We start from the raw sequence: 18850 nt of genomic DNA, 5'->3' as shown, positions 1-18850 counted from the left end.
TAACTGACAAAGGTGTATCGCACAGCCCCCTGCGATACATTCACCTAACTGACAAAGGTGTATCGCACACCCCCCTGCTATACATTCACCTAACTGACAAAGGTGTATCGCACACCCCCCTGCGATACATACACCTAACTGACAAAGGTGTATCGCACACCCCCCTGCGATACATACACCTAACTGACAAAGGTGTATCGCTCACACCCCCCTGCGATACATTCACCTAACTGACAAAGGTGTATCGCTCACACCCCCCTGCGATACATTCACCTAACTGACAAAGGTGTATCGCACACCCCCCTGCGATACATTCACCTAACTGACAAAGGTGTATCGCACACACCCCTGCGATACATACACCTAACTGACAAAGGTGTATCGCACACCCCCCTACGATACATACACCTAACTGACAAAGGTGTATCGCACACACCCCTACGATACATACACCTAACTGACAAAGGTGTATCGCACACACCCCTGCGATACATACACCTAACTGACAAAGGTGTATTGCTCACACCCCCCTGCGATACATACACCTAACTGACAAAGGTGTATCGCACACCCGCCTGCGATACATTCACCTAACTGACAAAGGTGTATCGCACACCCCCCTGCGATACATACACCTAACTGACAAAGGTGTATCGCACACCCCCCTGTGATACATACACCTAACTGACAAAGGTGTATCGCTCACACACCCCTGCGATACATACACCTAACTGACAAAGGTGTATCGCACACCCCCCTGCGATACATTCACCTAACTGACAAAGGTGTATCGCACACCCCCCTGCGATACATACACCTAACTGACAAAGGTGTATCGCACACACCCCCCTGCAATACATACACCTAACTGACAAAGGTGTATCGCACACCCCCCTGCGATACATTCACCTAACTGACAAAGGTGTATCGCACAGCCCCCTGCGATACATACACCTAACTGACAAAGGTGTATCGCACACCCCCCTGCTATACATTCACCTAACTGACAAAGGTGTATCGCACACCCCCCTGCGATACATACACCTAACTGACAAAGGTGTATCGCACACCCCCCTGCGATACATACACCTAACTGACAAAGGTGTATCGCTCACACCCCCCTGCGATACATTCACCTAACTGACAAAGGTGTATCGCACAGCCCCCTGCGATATACACCTAACTGACAAAGGTGTATCGCACACCCCCCTGCTATACATTCACCTAACTGACAAAGGTGTATCGCACACCCCCCTGCGATACATACACCTAACTGACAAAGGTGTATCGCACACCCCCCTGCGATACATACACCTAACTGACAAAGGTGTATCGCTCACACCCCCCTGCGATACATTCACCTAACTGACAAAGGTGTATCGCTCACACCCCCCTGCGATACATTCACCTAACTGACAAAGGTGTATCGCACACCCCCCTGCGATACATTCACCTAACTGACAAAGGTGTATCGCACACACCCCTGCGATACATACACCTAACTGACAAAGGTGTATCGCACACCCCCCTACGATACATACACCTAACTGACAAAGGTGTATCGCACACCCCCCTACGATACATACACCTAACTGACAAAGGTGTATCGCACACCCCCCTGCGATACATACACCTAACTGACAAAGGTGTATTGCTCACACCCCCCTGCGATACATACACCTAACTGACAAAGGTGTATCGCACACCCCCCTGCGATACATTCACCTAACTGACAAAGGTGTATCGCACACCCCCCTGCGATACATACACCTAACTGACAAAGGTGTATCGCACACCCCCCTGTGATACATACACCTAACTGACAAAGGTGTATCGCTCACACACCCCTGCGATACATACACCTAACTGACAAAGGTGTATCGCACACCCCCCTGCGATACATTCACCTAACTGACAAAGGTGTATCGCACACCCCCCTGCGATACATACACCTAACTGACAAAGGTGTATCGCACACCCCCCTGCGAAACATACACCTAACTGACAAAGGTGTATCGCTCACACCCCCCTGCAATACATACACCTAACTGACAAAGGTGTATCGCACCCCCCCCTGCGAAACATACACCTAACTGACAAAGGTGTATCGCACACCTCCCTGCGATACATTCACCTAACTGACAAAGGTGTATTGCTCACACCCCCCTGCGATATATACACCTAACTGACAAAGGTGTATCGCACACACCCCTGCGATACATACACCTAACTGACAAAGGTGTATCGCACACCCCCCTGCGATACATTCACCTAACTGACAAAGGTGTATTGCACCCCCCCCTGCGAAACATACACCTAAATGACAAAGGTGTATCGCACACCCCCCTGCGATACATTCACCTAACTGACAAAGGTGTATCGCACCCCCCCCTGCGAAACATACACCTAACTGACAAAGGTGTATCGCTCACACCCCCCTGCGATACATACACCTAACTGACAAAGGTGTATCGCACACCCCCCTGCGATACATACACCTAACTGACAAAGGTGTATCGCACACCCCCCTGCGAAACATACACCTAACTGACAAAGGTGTATCGCACACCCCCCTGCGAAACATACACCTAACTGACAAAGGTGTATCGCACACCCCCCTGTGATACATACACCTAACTGACAAAGGTGTATCGCACACCCCCCTGCGATACATTCACCTAACTGACAAAGGTGTATCGCACACCCCCCTGTGATACATACACCTAACTGACAAAGGTGTATCGCACACCCCCCTGCGATACATACACCTAACTGACAAAGGTGTATCGCTCACACCCCCCTGCGATACATACACCTAACTGACAAAGGTGTATCGCTCACCCCCCTGTGATACATACACCTAACTGACAAAGGTGTATCGCTCACACCCCCCTGCGATACATACACCTAACTGACAAAGGTGTATCGCACACCCCCCTGTGATACATACACCTAACTGACAAAGGTGTATCGCACACCCCCCTGCGATACATTCACCTAACTGACAAAGGTGTATCGCACACCCCCCTGCGATACATTCACCTAACTGACAAAGGTGTATCGCACACCCCCCTGCGATACATACACCTAACTGACAAAGGTGTATCGCACACCCCCCTGCCATACATACACCTAACTGACAAAGGTGTATTGCACACCCCCCTGTGAAACATACACCTAACTGACAAAGGTGTATCGCACACCCCCCTGCGATACATTCACCTAACTGACAAAGGTGTATCGCACACCCCCCTGTGATACATACACCTAACTGACAAAGGTGTATCGCACACCCCCCTGCGATACATACACCTAACTGACAAAGGTGTATCGCTCACACCCCCCTGCGATACATACACCTAACTGACAAAGGTGTATCGCTCACCCCCCTGTGATACATACACCTAACTGACAAAGGTGTATCGCTCACACCCCCCTGCGATACATACACCTAACTGACAAAGGTGTATCGCACACCCCCCTGTAATACATACACCTAACTGACAAAGGTGTATCGCTCACCCCCCCCTGCGATACATACACCTAACTGACAAAGGTGTATCGCACACCCCCCTGCGATACATACACCTAACTGACAAAGGTGTATCGCACACCCCCCTGTGATACATACACCTAACTGACAAAGGTGTATCGCTCACACCCACCTGCGATACATACACCTAACTGACAAAGGTGTATCGCACACTCCCCTGCTATACATACACCTAACTGACAAAGGTGTATCGCTCACACCCCCCTGCGATACATACACCTAACTGACAAAGGTGTATCGCACACCCCCCTGCGATACATACACCTAACTGACAAAGGTGTATCGCACACCTCCCTGCGATACATACACCTAACTGACAAAGTTGTATCGCACACCCCCCTGCGAAACTGTCACGGGTGTGTTGCCACGAAGATCGTCACGAGTACACAGCCTGACTTCTCGCAGCTGACTTGTTGGTGCTTTGTGTTTTCTCGGCAGTGTAGGAGTTAATTCTCTCTCTCTCTGGGCTAGCTGAGGTCCAGCCTCGCCCAGCTGCAATCAATGCTTCTTTAGTGAGACTCCTTTATATTCCTGCAGGTCTGTTTGGGAGGTGTCGGTGAAAGCTTTTCATTCAGACTTACAGAGCGGATCGTGGTGTTTGGAGTTGCTGAGATAAGTGTATTTGGAAGTGTTTTTTCCCTTTCCTCGCTTTATCATTTATCTCCTTTCCCGTTGGTGTTCCCTCTGTTGTAGTTGTGTAGAAGTTGTATGCAAGGTGGTTTTGGTTTTTCCCTTGTACTGTCTCGTTCGTCTAAATACTGTGTGTGGGCATATTATTTCTGGTTCCCTATTGTTGTGATCGGGGTCCTTCTCAGGACTAGATTACTTAGGTGCAGGGATCCTCAGGAGGTAGGGGTTACGCTGGCGGCCTGGACCTCTGTACCTTTAACAGTACCTCCAGGTTGAGGGGTTAGTCAGGGTCCCAGCTTAGGGTCAGCTTAGGCCCCCTACCTCCAGTATTCTGTGACAGTGTGACATTTTCACCGACCCACTTAGTTTTCTCCAGCTACCATGGATCCAGTAGCCGGTCTAGCTCGGCAGTTGCAGAGTTTGTCCATGGGGCTGGCGGACGTTAAGTCCAAGGTTTTGCATCCTCTGGAGCAAGCCGGACCAGAACCTAAAGTAGCTCTCCCTGACAAGTTCACTGGGGGGCGGGACAAGTTTTTTGTTTTCCGGGAGGCATGCAAATTGTACTTTCGGCTGCGGCCTCAGTCATCGGGCAGTGAAGAACAAAGGGTGGGAATTGTCATCTCGCTCCTACAAGGGGACCCTCAATCTTGGGCGTTCTCTCTTCCCCCAAGCTCCCCGGTTCTCCAGTCAGTGGATAGGTTTTTCGCTGCTCTGGGACTCGTATATGATGACCCAGATCGGATCTCCCTTGTTGAGTCTAAGTTACGTAGGATTCAGCAGGGAGATCGTCCGGCGGAGGAATTCTGTTCGGAGTTCCGTAGGTGGGCCACGGACACCCAGTGGAATGACCCGGCTCTTAGGAGCCAGTTTTGTCATGGTTTATCCGACAAATTACAGGATGTGTTGGCACAGTATGACTCTCCCGCGTCACTGGAAGCCGCTATGGCCCTTGCTATTCGTGTTGACAGACGGCTTCGGGAGAGGTGCGGGATAACTCTACCCCCTGTAATGTCTCCACCTCCTACAAGGTCCCCTCATATGGTGGTTCCCCTGGTCAGTCCGGAGGAGCCTATGCAATTAGGAGGGACATCATTTCGGGGAAGGGGACCGGTGGTGTGCCATAAGACAGGAAGGTGTTTCCTCTGCGGGAAAAAGGGACATTTTATTGGGGGGTGTCCATCCCGTCCCTTGCAGAGTAAAGAGTCGTCGAAAAAAACTGTTGATCCCAGGTTGTGTGGTGGACGGCAATCTGGGAGTAGGTATTTCGTCCCTAGGTTCGTCTCAGTTTCTCGTACCGGCGGAGGTGGTGGTGGGTACGAGAACTGAGAGGATATCTGTTCTTCTGGATAGTGGGGCCGGGGCTAATCTGGTTGATGCTCGGTTTGCCCGGGTTCAAGGTATGCGATTGAGTGAGTTGGCTAAACCCATCCCCATATTCTCGATCGATGCCAGGCCTCTCGGTCAGGGAAGTTTTTTGCAAGCTGTGCATGGTGTAAAACTTCAAGTGGGGGCAATACATAAAGAACTGTTGTCTTGCTACGTGTTGGAGGGTCTTCCCACTCCTATAGTGTTGGGCCTTCCTTGGTTAGCTAAGCATAACCCGGTTATTAATTGGCAAACCAGAGAGATAAGCCAATGGAGTAAATTCTGTAATAAAAACTGCATGAACACGGTCATCGGTGCGGTTACTCCTTGGGTCTTACCTCCATTTCTGGCGGACTTTGAGGATGTATTCTCGGAGAATGGGTGTCAGGAACTACCTCCTCATCGCGAGTATGACTGTTCTGTAAAACTGCTCCCTGAGGCCAAGTTACCTAAAGCTAGGTTGTATAACCTTTCTGGTCCTGAGAGGCAGGCCATGAAGGATTATATTTCTGAAAGTCTGGCTAAGGGGCATATTAGACCTTCATCTTCACCGGTGGCCGCGGGGTTCTTCTTTGTTAAGAAGAAAGATGGAGGCCTACGCCCTTGCCTGGATTTCCGTGAACTTAATCGGATTACGGTCCGAGATCCGTATCCGCTCCCACTTATTCCCGATCTCTTTAATCAGATCGTGGGCGCCAAATGGTTCTCTAAGTTGGATCTCAGGGGGGCGTACAATCTGATTAGGATGAAGGAGGGGGATGAGTGGAAGACGGCTTTTAACACTCCGGAGGGGCATTATGAGAACCTTGTCATGCCATTCGGTCTGACTAATGCCCCGGCGGTGTTTCAACACTTTGTTAATGATATTTTTCGCCACCTGGTGGGACAGTTTGTTGTCATATATCTGGATGATATCTTAATTTACTCGCCGGATCTGGTGTCTCATCAGGAGCACGTTAGACAGGTGTTTCAGATCTTGCGGGATAATAAACTGTATGCCAAGTGGGAAAAGTGTGTGTTCGCCGTACAGGAACTCCAGTTTTTAGGCTTCCTGGTTTCAGCGTCCGGTTTTCGTATGGACCCTGGGAAAGTGCGGGCAGTTCTTGAGTGGGATCGGCCGGAGAATCTTAAGGCACTACAACGTTTCCTGGGGTTTGCTAACTATTACCGGAAGTTCATTCGTAATTTCTCGTCCATGGTTAAGCCTCTCACAGACATGACTAAAAAGGGGACGGATTTTTCTAGGTGGTCTGACAAGGCTTGTCAAGCATTCTCCTCCTTGAAAAAATGTTTTGCCTCGGCACCCATACTCATTCAACCTGATGCGTCTCAGCCATTCTTTGTAGAGGTAGACGCTTCCGAGGTAGGGGTGGGAGCAGTATTGTCACAGGGTTCGTCCCCTGGTAAGTGGCATCCGTGCGCCTTTTTCTCTAAAAAGTTGTCGTCCGCTGAGAGGAATTACGATGTCGGCAATAGGGAACTCTTGGCCATTAAGTTAGCTTTTGAGGAGTGGCGCCATTTTTTGGAGGGGGCAGTTCATCCGGTCACCGTCATCACCGATCACAAGAACCTGCTATATCTGGAGTCCGCTAAACGTCTGAATCCCAGACAAGCTAGGTGGTCATTGTTTTTTACCAGGTTTAATTTCGTCGTTACATATCGTCCTGGGTCTAAAAATGTAAAGGCGGATGCCTTATCTCGCAGTTTCCCTGGGGCCGGGAATACGGACGACCCGATTCCTATTCTTCAGGAGGGGGTGGTGGTTTCGGCAGTATGCTCTGAGCTGGAGGAGGAGATATTGGAGGCTCAGGGGGACGCCCCTGTTGGACCTTCGGGGAGACTGTTCGTTCCAGATCAGTTGCGACAAAAGGTGATCGAGGCACACCATAACTCAGTTTTTGTAGGACACCCGGGGAGTAAAGCAACTGTGGATCTCCTCTCGCGTCGGTTTTGGTGGCCTAACTTACATAAAGAGGTGGTAACTTTTGTTGCGTCCTGTGGGGTTTGTGCGCGCTCTAAGACCTCACATACCCGTCCGTCTGGGGCCCTCTTACCTTTGAAGATCCCGGAGCGTCCTTGGACTCATCTGTCTATGGACTTTATTACGGACCTCCCTCCGTCTTCGGGTAAAACGGTCATACTCGTTGTAGTGGACAGGTTCAGCAAGATGGCACATTTTATCGCTCTTCCGGCTCTCCCTAATGCTAAAACTCTTGCGCAGGTGTTCATTGGGGAGATTGTGAGGCTTCACGGGGTACCCTCCGAGGTGGTGTCTGATCGGGGGTCTCAGTTTGTGTCCAAGTTCTGGAAGGCGTTTTGTGCTCGGCGGGGGATGCATTTGTCATTCTCGTCGGCTTTTCATCCTCAGACCAATGGTCAGACGGAACGTATGAACCAGAGCTTGGAGACATATCTTCGGTGTTTTGTGTCAGAGAACCAGGAGGACTGGGCTTCTTTCCTACCTCTGGCAGAGTTTGCTCTCAATAATAGGCGGAGCGAGTCCACTGGTAAGTCCCCGTTTTTTGGGGCATATGGTTTTCACCCCCAGTTTTGTACTTTCAGTAGGGGGGGCTCTTCGGGGGTTCCGGAGGAGGAACGATTTTCCTCATCTCTCGCTTCAGTATGGAGAGGGGTGCTGAAGAATCTGAATACTATGGGGAACCGATACAAACGTATGGCTGATAGGAGGAGAGTGTCTGGTCCGGACCTAAGTGTGAACGATCAGGTATGGTTGTCTACCAGGAATATTAAACTTAAGGTTCCCTCCTGGAAACTGGGTCCCAGGTTCATCGGGCCGTACAGAATCAGTTCTGTTATTAATCCGGTGGCATTCCGTCTTGACCTCCCCCCTACGTTTAAAATTCACAACGTGTTTCACAGATCATTGCTTAAGAGGTATGTGGCGCCGGTGGTACCGTCACCTTTACCTCCCCCTCCTGTGGTTGTCAATGGTAACTTGGAGTTCCAGGTATCGAGGGTCATTGATTCACGCTTTAATCGCCGGTCCCTTCAGTACTTGGTTCATTGGAAGGGGTATGGTCCTGAGGAGAGGATGTGGGTTCCTGCATCGGATATTAACGCAGACCGATTAGTTCGGGCCTTCCACTCGACTCACCCGGATAAACCTGGCCCTGAGGGTCCGGAGGCCCCTCGTAGAAGGGGGGGTACTGTCACGGGTGTGTTGCCACGAAGATCGTCACGAGTACACAGCCTGACTTCTCGCAGCTGACTTGTTGGTGCTTTGTGTTTTCTCGGCAGTGTAGGAGTTAATTCTCTCTCTCTCTGGGCTAGCTGAGGTCCAGCCTCGCCCAGCTGCAATCAATGCTTCTTTAGTGAGACTCCTTTATATTCCTGCAGGTCTGTTTGGGAGGTGTCGGTGAAAGCTTTTCATTCAGACTTACAGAGCGGATCGTGGTGTTTGGAGTTGCTGAGATAAGTGTATTTGGAAGTGTTTTTTCCCTTTCCTCGCTTTATCATTTATCTCCTTTCCCGTTGGTGTTCCCTCTGTTGTAGTTGTGTAGAAGTTGTATGCAAGGTGGTTTTGGTTTTTCCCTTGTACTGTCTCGTTCGTCTAAATACTGTGTGTGGGCATATTATTTCTGGTTCCCTATTGTTGTGATCGGGGTCCTTCTCAGGACTAGATTACTTAGGTGCAGGGATCCTCAGGAGGTAGGGGTTACGCTGGCGGCCTGGACCTCTGTACCTTTAACAGTACCTCCAGGTTGAGGGGTTAGTCAGGGTCCCAGCTTAGGGTCAGCTTAGGCCCCCTACCTCCAGTATTCTGTGACAGTGTGACAGAAACATACACCTAACTGACAAAGGTGTATCGCACACCCCCCTGCGATACATTCACCTAACTGACAAAGGTGTATCGCTCACACCCCCCTGCGAAACATACACCTAACTGACAAAGGTGTATCGCACACCTCCCTGCGAAACATACACCTAACTGACAAAGGTGTATCGCACACCCCCCTGTGATACATACACCTAACTGACAAAGGTGTATCGCTCACACCCCCCTGCGATACATACACCTAACTGACAAAGGTGTATCGCACACCCCCCTGCGATACATACACCTAACTGACAAAGGTGTATCGCTCACACCCCCCTGCGATACATACACCTAACTGACAAAGGTGTATCGCACACCCCCCTGCGATACATACACCTAACTGACAAAGGTGTATCGCACACCCCCCTGCGAAACATACACCTAACTGACAAAGGTGTATCGCACACCCCCCTGCGATACATTTACCTAACTGACAAAGGTGAATCGCTCACACCCCCCTGCGAAACATACACCTAACTGACAAAGGTGTATCGCACACCCCCCTGCGAAACATACACCTAAATGACAAAGGTGTATCGCACACCCCCCTGTGATACATACACCTAACTGACAAAGGTGTATCGCTCACACCCCCCTGCGATACATACACCTAACTGACAAAGGTGTATCGCACACCCCCCTGCGATACATACACCTAACTGACAAAGGTGTATCGCTCACACCCCCCTGCGATACATACACCTAACTGACAAAGGTGTATCGCACACCCCCCTGCGATACATACACCTAACTGACAAAGGTGTATCGCACACCCCCCTGCGATACATACACCTAACTGACAAAGGTGTATCGCACACCCCCCTGCGATACATACACCTAACTGACAAAGGTGTATCGCACACCCCCCTGCGATACATACACCTAACTGACAAAGGTGTATCGCACACCCCCCTGCGATACATACACCTAAATGACAAAGGTGTATCGCTCACACCCCCCTGCGATACATTCACCTAACTGACAAAGGTGTATCGCACACCCCCCTGCGATACATACACCTAACTGACAAAGGTGTATCGCACACCCCCCTGCGATACATACACCTAACTGACAAAGGTGTATCGCACACCCCCCTGCGATACATACACCTAACTGACAAAGGTGTATCGCACCCCCCCTGTGATACATACACCTAACTGACAAAGGTGTATCGCACACCCCCCTGGGATACATACACCTAACTGACAAAGGTGTATCGCACACCCCCCTGCGATACATACACCTGACAAAGGTGTATCGCACACCCCCCTGCGATACATACACCTAACTGACAAAGGTGTATCACACACCCCCCTGTGATACATACACCTAACTGACAAAGGTGTATCGCTCACACCCCCCTGCGATACATACACCTAACTGACAAAGGTGTATCGCACACCCCCCTGCGATACATTCACCTAACTGACAAAGGTGTATCGCAGGGGGGTGTGCGATACACCTTTGTCAGTTAGGTGTATGTTTCGCAGGGAGGTGTGCGATACACTTTGTCAGTTAGGTGAATGTATTGCAGGGGGGTGTGCGATACACCTTTGTCAGTTAGGTGAATGTATCGCAGGGGGGTGTGCGATACACCTTTGTCAGTTAGGTGTATGTATCGCAGGGGGGTGTGCGATACACCTTTGTCAGTTAGGTGTATGTATCGCAGGGGGGTGTGCGATACACCTTTGTCAGTTAGGTGTATGTATTGCACACCCCCCTGCTTATTGTGGTTTTAGCATGAAGAAATAAAAAAGGAATTTCTACAGACCGGTGAGTGCTTTCTTTTTTTCTCTTATTTGTATATGTACAATTGTGTAATTATCCTGACGATTGGAATCAGTTAAGTTGTCTTCTCTGACAAAAAAGGTAAAAGCAGGTTGACCTGTGTGACTCCCCCGGCAGTGTATACTGGTCCTTCAGTTCAAATCAGGTAAAAAGTAAATCACTGAGTCTGATTGTCAAAGATCACAGCCCTGGGGGGCACGCTTAGCCCACCACGCTGTTATCTTTTTGTCACGAATAGCCCTCTGCTGCCTCCTATCATCCAGACAGTTACACAATTGACCAACGATTAACAGGCTGTTACCTGTTAGGCCGGTTATTAGGAAAATAACAGTGAGCATATGGTATATACACCTCCGATTCCAACGCATGGGATATGTGTATATACCCGGTAAGGTCACTGCTAACTCTACAATAACCCAAGAACTATTATTAGTCGTTTATTATTATTTATTATTAGCCCACCAGTCGTTTTCCGGCCGATTGGACGCCATTTCAGGTAGCGTATAGCTTTTAGGAGTGTGGTTTACAGAACAAAAGGAACAAAACGATTACATTTTATATTTAATGCAGAATGATAGGCGGTGTTTATAAAAAATATAGAAAAGATTTTACAAAGGGGACAAAACAATACAGCATAATAATAATTAACAGAGAACCTTACTACGCTGGTCACAGGTGGCTCAGCTTAGCGGATGGAAGCTATTCGATTGAGAACGTCTGTAAACGTGGATCCTGCCTACACTGATATGTATCTTCCAACATAGAACACAGATCATAATTGGCTTTGACTTTTTATCAGCACCTAAGTTACACTCACACACCTCCCCTTGATGACTCACAACAGGGCTGGTCATGGGATGGGGCTTCAGTTTCAGAAAATTATGATTTTCCCAATATTCACAATTCATAACTTTCCTTTGGAGCCCGAATATCTAGTTGCATATGTAAATTTTCCCTAATCACTGTTAGATTTCCTGCTTCTCTTCCTCTCCAATCTATAAATCTCAGTCTTCCTCACAATAGACATTCTGCTTGGCACTACAGGGGTCCTCTGCTTCAAAGGGGGTTTTAATTGGCTTTGTCACTTCACAGCTCTACATAATTTCCTCACTTCCCTATGTCAAACATTTGGTTCTACTGCAAGGAGGCTTGTAGATTGTAAGTTCTTTCTCCTACTGCAATTCTGTGTGAGTTAGGAGGGTGGGGTGGTGAATGCCCCATCACAGGTGATATGTTATGGATTTTAATATTTTCTATGACACCTCCTCCTTTTTAAGATTGCATGGGAGACCGATTTACAGATAATTTCCCAAGCCTACCTCCTCGGCATACCTTCCTGGTTCCCACAATACCCTCTCCTCCTAGGATTCGGAAATGGGCTTCTCAGCTCCACCAGACAGGTCTGAGACTCCCGGCTAGAGGTAGCCGGAAGTGACGCTAAGGCCCCACCATTACATGAACCCTCTGGTACCAAAAGGGGGGTCAGTAACTGGTCCTGTTATCCCACTGGCTGATGTGGGTCCAGAAGGCAGTGCGTTACCTGCGCTCTGAGTTCTCTGGCTGCAGGTGACAGTGGCTACATAGGTTATTTCTCCGGGGGATAACAATGCTTTCCCATTTGTCTGACAGGCTGCGGAACCAACTTTCCCACCACCCTGACAGACTGTGAATACTACATTTCTGCCACTCTGACAGGCTGTAGGACACACCATCTTGACACCCTGACCAACTGGGGATTCTGCATTCTGGACACTCTGACTGGTTGTGGATACCGCTTTCCCACCATCCCGACAAGCTGTGGACTCTACTTTTCCCCTTGACCGGCTGTGAAACACAATTTCCCACCATCCGGACAGGCTGGGGATACAACTTTCCCACCCTATCCTGACTGTCATTCAAGGTGTGGGAAAGACTAAGTGCAACACAAAGGGAAGAGGGGGAGGAAGCCCAAACACTAAGGAAAGGGGGAGTGGAGACCCCTAGGCAGATCTAATATCACCCTGCCTACCCTACCATCCCTATCACCGAGCAGGACCCTAAACCCTGGATGACCCTAGAGCTTGGCCCTAGATAGGGAGGGGGAGGGGTGAGCACTGGTCAGGCCCCACTACAAACTAAAGACAGCAAGGTAGACAAAGGAGATTAACTTAGCTTGAGCAGACACCAGAGGAGTAACGCCAACTGTCCTCCAAGGGCAGCAAAGAAGAAACTAGCCGACTGCTAGTGCTCCAAGCCTGTACATAGAAGTATCACCGGCGATTCCCTGGAGCAAACTGAGTGTTTTTAACTCCCAGGCAAGGGAGTGTCAATCAGCAGCAGGAGGGAGGATTAAGAAGGCGTTGGTAATGCCAAGCGCAGTGACCTTCTACAGCCAGATCCAGAGCGACTGTCTATTACACCTGACATACCCATGGCACATGTTAAGGAGCTGAATCTCCTAAACCCTTCATCCAATTTTAATGTGGATACCCTCAAATGAAAGCTGAAAGTCTGAACTTCAACTGCATCTGAATTGTTTTGTTTAAAATTCATTGTGGTAATGTCTAGAACCAAAATTAGAAAAATGTTGTCTCTGTCCAAATATATATGGACCTAACTGTATATATATATTCTCTGGACCTGGTCTTCTCCCGTCTCTGCTCGCTGCATGATGTTACTAACGCCCCTCTCCCGCTCTCGGACCACAACCTTCTTTCCTTCTCTGTCAAACATTGTCTCCTCACCCGAGACACCTCCACTTACCACACTTATAGGAATACACGTACCATTAATACCCAGCAGCTTATGGACAATCTCCACACATCTTTAGCCCCCATCTCCTCCTTCTCCTGTCCTGACTTAGCAGTCACACTACAATAATACACTGAAGTGCGCCCTAGATGAAGCAGCTCCTTCTACTCACAGAAAGATCCGACAAAGACAACGGCAGCCCTGGCACACGATGCAAACACGTGTCTTCTGCGTTGCTCAAGGTGTGCTGAGCGTCAGGACATCTCAGCCCAATCTCCTCAGCGCCTGGATCCCTGTCCCTGCCGCACTTCTAGCTCACTTGCCATCTTTGAGCCGGTCACAGAAGACGTTACCCAGCTCCTCGCTTCTTCTCGGCCTACAACCTGCAACAGTGACCCCATTCCTTCACATCTCCTGCAGTCCCTCTCACCGGTGGTCACCACTCAGCTGACTAAGATATTTAACCTCTCTCTTTCTTCAGGTATCTTTCCCTCCTCATTTAAACACGCCATCATAACCCCTTTACTTAAAAAGCCATCCCTGGACCAGAACTGCACTGCTAACTATAGACCTGTCTCTAATCTTCCCTTCATCTCTAAACTCCTGGAACGCTTGGTCCACTCCCGTCTAATCTGCTATCTCTCAGATAACTCTCTCCTCGACCCTCTACAATCTTGTTTCCGCTCTTTACATTCCACTGAAACTGCCCTCACTAAAGTCTCTAATGATCTACTAACAGCCAAATCCAAAGGTCACTGCTCCCTGCTGATTCTCCTGGATCTCTCTGCAGCATTTGACACTGTGGATCACCAGCTCCTCCTCACTATGCTTCGCTCTATAGGCCTCAAGGACACTGTTCTCTCCTGATTCTCCTCCTACCTCTCTGACCGCTCCTTCACTGTATCTTTTGCCGGCTCCTCTTCCTCTCCTCCTCCCCTTACTATCGGGGTCCGCAGGGCTCAGTCCTAGGCCCCCTCCTCTTCTCTATACACTGCCCCTATTGGACAAACAATCAGCAGATTTGGGTTCCAGTATCATCTCTATGCTGACGACACCCAATTGTACACTTCTTCCCCTGACATCACCTCTACCCTAATACAAAACACCAAGCATTGTCTGTCCGCTGTCTCTAACATCATGTCCTCCCTCTGTCTGACACTGAATCTCTCCAAAACTGAACTTCTTGTGTTTCCCCCTCTACTAACCCAACTCTACCTAACATCGAAATTACCTTGGAGGGTTCAACCATAACTCCCAGCAGCACGCCCGCTGCCTTGGGGTCATATTCGACACTAACCTTTCCTTTACTCCCTATATCCAATCACTCACTCGCTCTTGTCACCTGCATCTTATAAACATCTCCAGAATCCGATCTTTTCTCACTTTTGAAACTGCTAAAACTCTTACTGTCGCTCTTATTCACTCTCATCTGGACTGCTGCAACTCTCTTTTGATCGGTCTCCCTCTTACCAAAATTCCCCCTCTCCAATCTGTCCTGAATGCGGCAGCCAGGGTCGTATTTCAGTCCAGCCGCTTCACCGATGCCTCCATCTTGTGCCAGTCATTACACTGGTTGCCCATCCGCCTCAGGGTCCAATATAAACTCATCGCTCTCACCCACAAAGCTCTCCACAGTTCTGCACCGCCTTATATCTCCTCTCTCATCTCAGTCTATCGTCCCACACGTGCCCTCCGTTCTACAAATGACCGAAGACTAACATCCCCCATAATCCGAACCTCGCACCTCCGTCTCCAAGACTTCTCTCGTGCTGCGTCAGTTCTCTGGAATGCTCTACCCCAGACGATCCGACTGATGCCTAGCCCCGATGTCTTCAAGCGCGCTCTAAAAACCCATCTCTTTAAACAAGCCGACCACCTCAAATACCCAGTAAACTAACTTTCCCGTTCCCTCCTAAATACTATTCGGAATCTGCTCCCTACTGTTCATCTGTCTCCACACCCTCCGTGCACACGATAACTGCACTCGGTAATTTAGTATTGCACTTGAACATACAGGCTGATGACCGGATCATGCAGCTTTATATGATAATCCCGACTTATTATAATTGCCTGACCTGACATAACAAGCACTTTCCACCTATTGTGTCTCCCCATTTCCTTGTATAATGTAAGCAGCGAGCAGCCGGACCCTCACTCCTAATGTTACTGTTAAACTGTCTCACCTTGTATTGAATTTATTGTTTGTACATGCCCCCACTTATTGTAAAGCGCTGTGGAATGTGTTGGCGCTATAGAATAATTTTTTTATTATATATAACCCAGTACGGTCAGTGCCAGCTCCGTGATAACAAAGGAAAGTACTCGCTGTAACGGTCCTACGTGGTTCGTGGACCCTCTGCGCCACAGACCGGACTTACACTAAGCAGCTACCTTGGTCGTTGATGGAGCCTCTAGTGGTGAGGTCAGGCTTGTGCGGCAGGTAGCTGCCAGGTGCCACTCCAGGGCACGTCCGGCAGTAGCAGCTGACCCCAAAGGGCAGAGACGTTACTTCAGAATCTCAATGGGGCAGAACAGCCACTTGGGACAAGTTCAGACTGTTAAACCTACATGTAAGACACAAAAACTAAGGTAATGAGAATCCTCGTCAAAGCCTTCGGTGAAACACATGCTGGATCTGCCCAGTCATTTGGTATATTTACCTATATTAGGCTATATATTCATGCATATACATCTTCTCAAACCTTACGTGCTCAGACTGATTAACATTATTTACTCCTGGCTACATGGACACAATACTGTGGTCCTGATTATAATATACATACATAGCTCTCTATAGAGTTTGGAATTAGCACTATGCACTTTACTTGGACTCTCTCTGTATACCTGAATTACACTGTGTTCCAAATTATTATGCAAATAATATTTTCTCAGATTTTCCCACATTCCCTATATGAATTGCAGTCATTGTAATTTTCCAGTCTAATAACTATTCGAGTACAATTGAAAGGTTTTTGTATAAACTGCCGATGATAACAGGATATTTATAAAAAACTCAAACTGCCCTCAAAATGCATGTTCCACATTATTATGCACAGCAGAGTTTTCAACCTTTTCATTTTAATAAAGAACAAAAAAATGGTCATTTGTGAAATTCTAAGCATTAGCCGGTTATTACACACTGAAATCAAACAGTTTTCACCTGAAAACTTTATTCTAGGTGATGTTACATTTGCACATAGGACCCCTTGTTCGAAAGGAGCTTCTGAACTCTCTCGTCCATTGAATTTGTCAGGTTTTGGATGGTTTCTGCTTCAATTGTTTTGCATGAGGACAGAATACCCTCCCAGAGCTGTTGCTTAGATGTGAACTGCCTCCCGCCATCATAGACACTCCTTTTGATGATGCTCCAGAGGTTCTCAATGGGGTTGAGGTCAGGGGAGCATGGGGGCCGCACCATAAGTTTGTCCCCTTTTATGCCCATAGCAGCCAGAGATGCAGATGTGTTATGTGCAGCATGAGACAGGGCATTATCATGCATGAAATGATCTCTACTCCTTGGTTGCCCATGGAACTATGACCTCTGCCACCAGTGTTTGTCAGATGGGAATTTTGTTTAACTAGGGCCTTCTGATACTGCACCATTTTACTAGCCCTCTCCGCCACAGGAAGGAGAGTTGTCATTGTAGCGTGTTAGCCAAAATGTGTATAAAGCAAGGGTCACAAGATAGGCAGCGGGACAAAGTTAGTCATGTGTGCCCGACTCTCAACAGGCAAGACTCTCCATCTACTCCTCCCTCTTCTCTACAGCCCATCCACGCTGTACAGGCAGGATAAAGCTGGTGTGGGTAGTACCCTCTGTAGCACAGGCAACCATCTCCTGCTCCTCCTCTCTCTCATTGGCTGGGTAGTATCACCCTGTGTAGTTTCTTCCTCCATCTCCACATGGTCCACATGCAAAGCTTCCTCTTTAACTGTGAGCAGCGAGTGTCTGCATAGACACAGCAGCAGGATGGTTACGCCGATTATGGCGTCATCGCCGCTCACCGCCGGCAACAGTGGTTTTACTAGAGAAAGGACACTGTGTAGCCCTGAAAAGGACTTTTATTTTAATGGTGCAGCAGCGGTATACAAGTACTGCAATAGTAATTATACACAGCTTATATCCCTGCTCTAATCTAAGCTCTCCCTCCTATAACAACTCTCCCTGAAAACACTGTGCCGAGCGTCTTATATAGGACCTGATGAGCGGTTACAGGAGCCCTCAGTCTCAAATATAAAGTCAGCTGTAGAGAGTTCTAGAGAGTCTGGAAGGACGAGGACGCAGCCGAGGGAAGGACGAGGACGCAGCCGAGGGTCCCGGGGGAGAAGGACGAGGCCGCAGCCGAGGGTCCCGGGGGAGGACGAGGCCGCAGCCGAGGGTCCAGGGGGAGAAGGACGAGGCCGCAGCCGAGGGTCCAGGGGGAGAAGGACGAGGCCGCAGCCGAGGGTCCAGGGGGAGAAGGACGAGGCCGCAGCCGAGGGTCCAGGGGGAGAAGGACGAGGCCGCAGCCGAGGGTCCAGGGGGAGAAGGACGAGGCCGCACCCGAGGGTCCAGGGGGAGAAGGACGAGGCCGCAGCCGAGGGTCCAGGGGGAGAAGGACGAGGCCGCACCCGAGGGTCCAGGGGGAGAAGGACGAGGCCACATCCGGGGGGGGGGGGGGGGGGAGAGAAGGACGAGGCCGCACCCGAGGGTCCCGGGCAAAGGACGAGGACAAATTCGAGGGTCCCGGGGGAGAAGGACGAGGCCGCAGCAGAGGGTCCCGGGGGAGAAGGACGAGGCCGCAGCCCAGGGTCCCGGGGGAGAAGGACGAGGCCGCAGCCCAGGGTCCCGGGGGAGAAGGACGAGGCCGCAGCCCAGGGTCCCGGGGGAGAAGGACGAGGACGCAGCCCAGGGTCCCGGGGGAGAAGGACGAGGACGCAGCCGAGGGTCCCGGGGGAGAAGGACG

Source organism: Phyllobates terribilis, unplaced genomic scaffold (assembly GCF_046119375.1).
Source record: "Phyllobates terribilis strain yellow unplaced genomic scaffold, ASM4611937v1 Scaffold_4__5_contigs__length_816908805, whole genome shotgun sequence".
Taxonomy (NCBI): domain Eukaryota; kingdom Metazoa; phylum Chordata; class Amphibia; order Anura; family Dendrobatidae; genus Phyllobates; species Phyllobates terribilis.
Note: the sequence above shows the minus strand (reverse complement) of the source record.